The sequence below is a fragment of the Arachis hypogaea genome, chromosome 18, assembly GCF_003086295.3.
Source record: "Arachis hypogaea cultivar Tifrunner chromosome 18, arahy.Tifrunner.gnm2.J5K5, whole genome shotgun sequence".
Taxonomy (NCBI): domain Eukaryota; kingdom Viridiplantae; phylum Streptophyta; class Magnoliopsida; order Fabales; family Fabaceae; genus Arachis; species Arachis hypogaea.
This window is the reverse complement of record NC_092053.1, coordinates 53,048,383-53,058,862: the sequence shown is the minus strand read 5'-3', so window position 1 is coordinate 53,058,862 and position 10,480 is coordinate 53,048,383.

The window sequence follows — 10,480 nt, the reverse complement described above, 5'->3', positions numbered from 1 at the left end:
GTTTCATACACATTGTAGTGGGGCAAGTGCTCCTACTATAATTTAAAATTTTTTTTGGGTAGTATATGATAACAATATTTATTTGTCCCCATTAAATTATTGAATTTGACTCTATAATTTTTTGTTTAACTTTTGATACTTAATAGTTAATTTAAGAATTTCATATTAGATGTTTATTAGAATGATCAATTTTTAATTTAAATATTTTTTTTAGAAATAAATTCAAAAAATATTACTTATCTTTTTATAAAATTAGTTTTAGTTTTTTCTGTAGCAACTATATTAATTGAAAGAATTTTTTTAACTATGAATATCAAGAATTGGCTTTTGAGTGTATGAGAAGTGAATTTTTAAATTTTTTAGTGATATATATATATAGAAAGAGAAACATTTCGACTGTATTATTAAAAAAAAAAATTACTCAATTTTTTAAAAAATATGAAACCTAAAAAATAGAATTCTGAATTATATATTATTATTTAAATTACTATTTTAGTATTTTAATTTGTAAATTATATATTTTGAAGGCTAATCATATTTTACAATAACAAAATATAATTATAATAATAATTATGCTATATGTACATAAAAAGTAAATACCCGTATAGAATACATATTGAAATACAAAATATACATTAAAATGAATTAAACAATAAATATATTTATACACAAATATATAATGATTAATGAATAATTTGATAGCTGATTTTTATGTGCACATAATATTTTTATTATAAAATTATTAGAATTTATCTATCTTATATCTTAAAGGCACATATTAATAAGATTACAAATTGAGAATGTTTTTATTGAAAATTCAAAAAATTTAAATTTCAATGTATTTATTTTGTAGTTATTAAATGAAAAAATTAAAATCTTCCACTAATGATAAGCTTGTCATGTTCCTTTAGGATACATATTAGCTAAACTCAAATAATTATTATGTTATATATATTTTGTCTACTATCAAAATTTTTTAGATCTGTCATTGATGAAAACTTTAGAAATGTAGCACCTATAATAACAAATGAAGATGGTGATGTCAACCAGTGATGTCCACTGAAAACTCATGAACGCCTTGATGAATTACTTAAAGATGGATTAAGGATATATAAGATATTGAAAATCATATTTTATTTTGAAGTTATTTTATATTAAATCCCATACTAAGATATATGTATGTCCCAACAATTGCATGTTATATTGTGGTGAAGACGAGAATAGAAAAACATGTAAAGTTTGTAATAGGTCTAAGTGAAAATTATCAAAGAATAAATGTCAAATTGAGACATCCGATGTTGGTGTCAACAAAAGGAAGAAGCTGTCTGCAAAATTTTTTCATTGGTTTTCTTTAAAACCTCGATTGAAAAGATTGTTCTATACATAAAAAATTACTACTGATATGAAATGACATGCGATGGAAGCAGACAAGGATAACTTGATGAGACATCTAAGAGACTTAGAGGCTGAGAAAAAATTTGATTTGGAGCACACCGGGTTTGAAATGCAATGTTAGAATTGGTTTGAAATTTTTCTTTTTTGAGAAGTGAATATTTGATACATATATATATATATATATATATATATATATATATATATATATTATTTATAAAAAATAATTTATATAATGAAAAAATAAAAAATCTAATGGTGATGAAAAAATCACATCGCTTCAAAATGTCCACTAAAAAAAGAAAATATTTTTGTTAATATTTTGAAGCGGTTTAAAATCGGGAAAAATTTTTTTTGAAGTAATTTGATGTGGTTATAAATTATCACAAAAAACTACAAGCTCCTAAGGTAGTTATTCTAGCCGCAATTGAAACTTTAAGGTAGCTCTTATAACACCCTCACTACACTACAACGGAAGTAGAAAATTGCGGCGGTTCATATAGGAATTTGCAGTGATTTTAAATCGCCACAAAATGGAATTCCAGTGGTTCGTTAAGCGTCGCTTATTAGGGAGTGGTAATATCATTTTGTGACGGTTCTATCGAATCGCTGGCACAACCATCGCAAAACCAAGAAATAACGGCGTAAGATTTAAAAACGGTTTAAAACCGTTGCTATCTATCCAACATTGATTTCGACACAAATTTACCGACGGTTTGAAACCGCCGCTAGTTAACGGCCGTTGTTTTTTTCAAATGTATTTTGCTCTAACCGCCACTATCTCGTATCCTATTTTTTTCAAATTTCTTACGGCTATTTTTCAACCGCCGCTATTTTCCGGTTAAATGGTCGCAAAAATATTGTATTGTACATACAGTGGCAACCAATGCTCTTTGTAATTTGAATGTACTAGGTTTTATTTATTGCTTTTTTTTTTTTTCGAACATTTCTTAATATTAGTAGGTTAAATTATTTTATATCTGAAAAAATAAATTGATGGATAAATGACATTAGCAAAACTATTAATAAAAATATATAATTATCCAAATACCAATAAAGTGTACTCCTTACCAAGAGTTGTATAGTCAACACAAAAAAAGTGTATATTTAAAAAAAAACTTCCACAATCCCAATATCTACTTTCTATTCTTTCCCTCCAACGAATTCATCCATGTGGTAACGTCTGATGGCAGCTTCCCACCTTGCCCTTGAAGTAGACATATCAGAGCACTCTCCATTACTTGCATCCTTATCTTTCCAGCTACTACTTCATCCTCTACTGCCTGCCTTTTTGTCTTCTCAGCTGCTACTTCATCCTACACTGCCTGGCATTTTGTCTTCTCAGCTGCTACTTCATCCTCCACTGCCTTCCTTTTTAATTTCTTGGCCGCCAACTCTGCTTGTAGTTCAAGCAGCACCCTTTGGATCTCCTCCCTTTGAGTTTCATTGCTCGACTGATGGGAATTCATACCGAAGACTTGACTAAAAGTCGGCCGCAAACCCATGCCACGCACTCTACCCGAGTGTTCCTTTCCGAGAGCTTGAGCAAGCGAATCATTCTGAGAGTCTAGAGGATTCATCACGTTGCTCAATAGCCTCAATTCTTTCCTACACACTAGATAAGCAAACATAAGCATTTATTAGCTAGTTGCTAACCGCATAGACTTCTAACACAATTTTAAAAAATAAAACATACGAGAAACTACTTCACGATTCTCAACACATTACTTACACCAATAGTCCAAGCTGCATCATGGATATAGGAGTCATTAGGTCTTTTGTGCATTAAGAGATACAACTCTCCTCTACCAACTCTCCTTTCTTGTCGTTTTGACGGTACCAATAATGATGACAAAGTGAATATGTAGACGAAGAGATAGTTCAAAAACATTCTCAAAAATAGATTACCTCTTCTTCTCCGTGCCTTGTCAAGCTTTTTGATCCGCTAGTGTGGGTGTAAAGCTGCTTTAATCGATTCTCAGCATTTTTCTTACACTCCTGTCATGCCATCAAAAGCAAGAGTTACTAGACACTAGTTCTGACTAACTCAATGCAACATAAATAGACTTTTTCTGTTATGAAATAAAAATATATTACCTTTGACTCTTCACTATTGGAATAATCGAGGTACCGTTTCCAATGGTCCGCAGTAATTCCAGGTGGGCGGCGTTCAATATTTTTTGCAAGAGATAGTTCTGAGTCATAACAGTTATGGTATAACTTGTTCCTCGTTTCCTTCCAAGCCCTTCCTAGCATTTTTAATATTATACGCTTGATAATTCCTCCACTATCTTCATCAAAATGGAACATTTCCTGCAACAGTAAAATTAAATTGTGAGTAGGGTTCAAATTATGAGTCCAAAATGGTACAAAATATAAGTTTTTACCTTTACACATTCAATATAGACCTTGCCCCTAGTGTGAACCTTTCTCCAGTCCTTCTCGCAGATTGGAAATTTGGTGTAGTTAAATCCTAGCAGTCCGAGAACGTCACTCAGTATACCAACTTCATCCCCAACTAGTTGCAGTTCACTGTTGAACCTAAGTACGATCTTTCTTCCGTTAGGTGGCTTCATAGCTTCCTTCACACTCAATTTGACATGTTTGATTGTGCCATCAGATTCTGTAAATCATAGTTATTCTGTGTGAGTAACCATTGTGGCCAAGCTACGATGAAATAATAGGAAAATAGCTGAATGAAAAATTTTATTATATTCCAAAATTTAGTGGTCTTGCGTCCGTTGCGCTTCTAAGCCTCTGATGCAGCAAACAGGTTGTCAACATGTTGCACAAAAGAATCTACCTCATCTGCCTCTGGTTCTAAGTCTTTAGCGTTCGACTTCGAATTTAGAACTTCATTCGTGCAAGCCTATGGAGCAGGCGGTGGTTCACTCTGGGGCAGACAAAAGGGGCGTAAAGACGAGGATGCGGGGGCACCACTGCCACTGGGCAGGAAAATTGGGCAGTCTGCTTGATGGGAAGTTAAAGCCGCAGCAGATCCTACTTGAAGCTGCTGAAATGCTGTGTCTAACCGGGATTTCTTCATTTAACGACCTATCCTGGACATCTTTCGTGGCTGCATTCGGATTGAAACAAAGTGATAATAACTAATATACAAAAAGGATACTATCATACACCAATTAATATTTATTAAACTCTTAAAAGACCAGAGACTATCATAATTATAGTATGAGACCAGAGACTGCAGTTAAGGGTGATGACGGAAGAATAGAGAGCACAATTGAGTAAAGACTACATATTCATTCTAATTTTTTCCCGTCATCATCTGTGCTTTCTATCTTCTGACAACAACACGCCCAAATGCCTGATCTCCTCATGCATGACCATCAATGATGAATATAACGAATAAAATTGTATGATGAATATAATACATAACAGACAAATTACTGCCAAATTTAAGAAGATTGAACGAGTTAAATTTGGATCAATTTACTTGTGAACTTCCTAACAAGTAATGATAATAGATAATTTAATCAAAATTATGAAATATACTAACAATTTCACGTATTAATGAAGTGGCAAAGGTTAAAAACATAAATTCTCATAATAGATCTATATACACTTAATTGAAAAGAGAAACCAATTAATATTTATTAATTTCTTACTTTTTTATTGATAATAATTGATATATAGTATGATAACAGAGGCTGAAGTTAAGAGTTAACTACCTAAGAAAAGAGAGCACACATGAGTAAGATACCATGTTCATTCCATATTTAATGCATGTCATCATCTGTGTTCTCTATCTTCTAACAACAACACGCCCAAATACCTCATCTTCTCATGTATGATAATTGATTATGAGTATAAAACATAACAGTAAATACATCAATTATAGTATGATGATAAATCAATTTGATGAATGTAAGTTGATAGAAGCAATTGAGTTTGGAAAAAAAATTTTACTCAACACCATGACAAGTGAAGATACTTGTTAGTGGTAGTTAAGAGATATAAGGTTCTTTTCTTGTAAATAATATTAACTTAGAGCTATTGACAAGAGAAGATGTCCCTGTACCTTTCAATTTACATGGCAACAAAATTAATGTGCAATATGATCAATAATTTTTTTTCAACTTTCTTTTGTTTGTTCTCTTTTTAACTATTTTAATAAATAACTTAATGGGAATTATTTCTACATAAATCGAGACATACATGCGTGTCACTCACAGGCAACCATTATCAGCAACAAAATTCAAAAAATCCATAATTCACCTTCACCTCCTCCAGTATTTGTTGCGAAAAATATAGGTTCGTGCTAGTTACGAACCCAAAGCCGAATTTCTTGCGGTACTATATTCCGAATTGAAGCAATCCCTACAATGTTCAGAGTCTCAAATATGTAAGGCTTTTGGAAAGTGTCTTTTAATTACAGGATAATAAAAACCACTGGATTGACTATGGCAGGTTGAAATATAGTAAAAGACCCTTTTTGCGAGAAGACATATGACATCGTACCATCCTAATTTCTCCATGCGCTATAGTAATAGCATCACCTATGTGCCCGTGTGCTGAGAATACATCTAGCCATGACTGAATTGGCAACGTGTTAAACCACAGGTCTCTTGCGAATGATGTGTGCTCCAGCAAAGAGAACAGGGAGGCCTCTTCCATCGCCTTGCAAAAAAAGACGCTAGAGCCACAAAGAAAGAGGTTCCTCTCTTCCAATTTCTCTGGTAAGTCCGATCATGTCAATCAATATATAACTTCAATTACAATATTCTAAGATACAAATTAAACAACTTTAAGATAAAATATGTTATTAAAATCACATGGTTCAGGTAGATCAATTGTAACTAATGAGTAATATACATCAAGTGTTTCCATGTTCTAATTTCTATTATATGCTAGTTGCTAATTAATAGAATAATACTATGCATGTCCTAAATTGGTAACTAAATACACCCCCTAATCGGCAGTCTCTTCGCAAGCATCGATGGCATCAATGGTGGGTTCTTCTAAATCATCATCCCTTATCAATGACAAACCTTCAACATCAAACTCAGACAACCCAGTCAAAATCGGTTTGGGGGAAAGTTTGAAGCAACATTGTCCTATGTCTTCACCCATGTCAAACATATCCCTTGGGTTCACATGGACTACTACACTCTATTCTTGATCAACTTCATCATCCACATAGTATACAAGGCGAGCTTCGGTTGCAAGAATGTATGGTTCATCATCTTCTCGATCACCGGTATGAATTGGATGAGAGAAGTTGACCAATGTGTGCCCCAAAGAGTCTTGTCTTATGCCTCTTCCAGAGGTGGTATTTGTCCAGATATATCTGAACAAGAAGACTATGAATTGACCACTGTAATTTAACTCAATGATGTCCACTATTTTTTCGTAATACGAGATGCTACCAACAACATTACTGTCGTGCTTGCTTACATAACTCCTAGTGTTAGAAGTGATATAAACCCCGCTATTTTGGGTTTTCAACCCTTCCTCTCTCGACAAAGTTCTAAACTTACGTTGTAAGATGTAAAGTGGCTAGCTTGAACATTGGGCCCACATGCAAGCCACTGCAATTCGTTCGGGTGTATGATGCTTCCCAATGAAACCTGGCGGGAAAAAATTACGTGTTTCATTAGCTTGGGATACAAATGATAGGACATCATTTGAATACAAAATGGAGTAATGATAACAGGATTCACCTCACGCTTGAACCACTCAGAAAATTCTCTGTGCACAACACTGTCTATGTGAGACTGGGACCTTGTCCTACTTCATAACTTTCTCTTTGTGATGGCCCTAAAATCATTGGATAGGTCACGATAATTTCATGTCAGGATCTCCAACTATAGCAGATCATTTGAAGTCCATAATTTTAAAAGCACTTACTCTAAGAAGTTTTCCACGGTTGGGCATTTGACCAATACATGACGATGAGCTTGGAATTTTTTAGGGAGTGTAAAAAGAAGCAGCCACGACAGCCTTTCCAACCTCTGGGGACATGGTTGCACATTCATCAGGCATAAGATCACGCGGTTGGTCGTCAACACACATTGGTTGATTAATCCTACTCTCGACATTATCTAGGTAACTTGAACAAAATACGAGAATCTCCTCAGATAAGTATTCCTCTGCAATTGAGCCCTCTTGCTGTGATCTGTTACGCACGTACTGCTTGAGATGACATAAGTACCTTTGAGGATATAACATGTGTCATTTTCCGAAACTAAAAACATAAACACAAATTTGTTCGACGATTACCTTTTAATTGGGTACATCCACCTATAATGCACTGGGCCACTGAGACACACCTCCTCAACCCGATGTACTGTCAAGTGAACCATGACTGTGAAGAAAGAAGGAGGGAAAATTATTTCCATGCGGCATAGAATATGAACCACGTGATCTTGAAGGAGAGGAAGTTGTTGAGGGTCTATGGATTTGCTGCATAATCGGCAAAAAAAAGATGATAAATCTGCCAGGACAGAAGACACTGGGGTAGGCAATGCATTCCTTATCTCATTTGGCAGTAGATGTTCCGTTAGAATGTGATAGTCCTGGCTTTTCAAGCCCGACAACTTGCGCTGTTGTAAGTCAACACAGCGGGAAATGTTGCTAGAGTATCCATCTGGAAAGACCACATTCTTGATAGTCCTTAGAAAGAGCTCCTTTTGTGGATTGGTCATAGCAAAGATGGCGGATGGGTACTTTTTATCTTCCCGTGGCCACAAATCATGCTTGACTCCCATCGACTGGAGGTCTCTTCGAGCTTTAATGTAGTCTTTAGACTTACCTTTCTCGTTCAGTATGGTGAAAACTATGTTGTCGCACACATTCTCCTCTATGTGAATGACATCAAGATTGTGACGTAATCCATTGTTCTCCCAATATGGCAGCTCAAAGAATATACTCCTCTTCCTCCAAGGAGACTCGTCTTGCATGGCAGTTTGCTGTCCATGTATCCTTTTCCCCGTAACCAATTTCACCTTTCCAAGTTAGACATGCACACCCTCTAATTGCCAAACAATGTCTCCACCAGAGAATTTCACAGTTGGACCTTTATCCTCTATCTTTCCATCAAAGGAGTACCAGTCTTTTCTATATTTGTGGTCATGATTCAGAAAGCGACGATGACCCATGAAATACCATTTCTGACTGTGTGTGAGCCGGTTAGTTTCAGCATCCAAATTGCACGCAGGACAGGCTCTCCCACCGTACGTATTCCACCCAGATAAGTTGCCCAAGTGAAAGAGTGTTACCGTCGGCTTAGAATTTCTTCTCGGTAAGAGGAATAACTTCGTTGCAAGTATAGTTCCAAACCGACAAATAACGCTCAATCAAAGTTTAATTTTGGTTGTCACGAATGCAAACCCAATAAAAATAACCGAGAGTATTACTCCCGGGTCGTTCTCCCTAGGAATTACAATCGAGTGCCTAATTATTGGTTATGAGTTTCAAGGGGGTTTGCGGATAAAGAAGCAACAAATTAAACGACAAGGAATTTAAATGACAAGAAAGTAAATAAAGCAACTAAAGATAACAAATACTAAAGAGAGACATTCATGGCAAGGATTTAGAATCTAGACTTTCTATCCTAGTCATTAATCATAATACAATAATTAACAAGAGCTAATCCTATTTCGTCATCTCCAACATCGGAAGAAGGTACAAAGTTATCTTCACATTGAGAGAAAGTCAAATAGGACTAGTTAATCTCAATCCATAAATCCTAATCAACTTACTAATTGAATTAGCAAGAGATTAGAATAAATGGAAACAAACTAACAACTCTAGATCACCAACATAAGTTGGGTATCAATGACTCAAGAGCACCTAATTTCTCTTTCCAAGCCAAGAATGCCCAAAATCTACTCTAACATCCAACCAAGCATTTTGTCAAATACTTGGAAGGCATAAAATAAAGGAATGGTAAATTGGAAGAAAGAATAAAATCTACAACTACCAAATGCAGGGAATCAACAATAACAACTAAAGAAAGCAACATTAAACATGAAATACCTCAAATTGCATTAAAGAAAATTGAAATCCAACAAGAGTTCCTCAACATAAAAAGAGGCATAAAAGGGAAATTAACAATGTAAACTAAGAGAACAAAGATGTAGGAATGAGAAATTGCAACAAAAACAAGAATTAAACCCTAGATCTAAGAGAAATTAACCTAATCTACCCTAATTCTAGAGAGAAGAGGGAGCTTCTCTCTCTAGAAAACTACCTAAAGCATGGTCCTAAGCTAATCTAATTGATCCCCCCTTGTTCTCTCTTGAATTCTGCATCAAATAGCTTCAGAATTGAGTTGGATTTGGGCCTAGAAAGCTCAGAAATCACCCTCAGCGTATTCACTTTAATGAGGTCACGTGACCAGCATCACGCGTGCGCATGGTCGACGTGTGCGCGTCGCCTTACAAATTCCCTCCTCTCGCGTATGCATGGGTGACGCGTGTGCGTCGCTTGGCAAAATCCTCTCTCACGCGTACACGTGGATGACGCGTGCGCGTGGCCATGAATCCTCCAAATGCTCATTTCTTCATGAATTTTCCATTTTGCATGCTTTTCTCTTCACTTCTTCCATCCAACCCTTGCCTTATAAATATGAAATTACTCAAAAAACATATCAAGGCATCGAATGGAAATAAAGTGGATTAGATTTAGCTATTTTAAGGACAAAAATAGACTTTTACCCCAACCAATGTTCCCAAATCTCCCACAATTGAATGATAAACACTATCACTAGCCTCAGCTAATCAAAGATCCAAATTAAAGACATTTATTATTTTTCACTTAGGGGTTGTGATGTGCTAAAATTAAGAACAAAAGGGGATTAACATAGTGATGAGGCACAGAAGTTGGTGAATTAAAAATTATTAAAATAGTTACATTGCAAGTATAGTTCTTAACTCACTGAAAATCTGCCTATCAATTTAGAAATATGTCACAGAGAGTTTAAATTAAAAATTACTGGGAATTTAAGTCCCAGGTCGTCTCCCAACGAGTTACAGAAAAGTGTGCTATTTTATTAATCAGATGTTCCAAAAAGTTGAGTTAAGTAGGTGAAAAATTAAATTGAGAAAATTCAAATAATATGAATAAA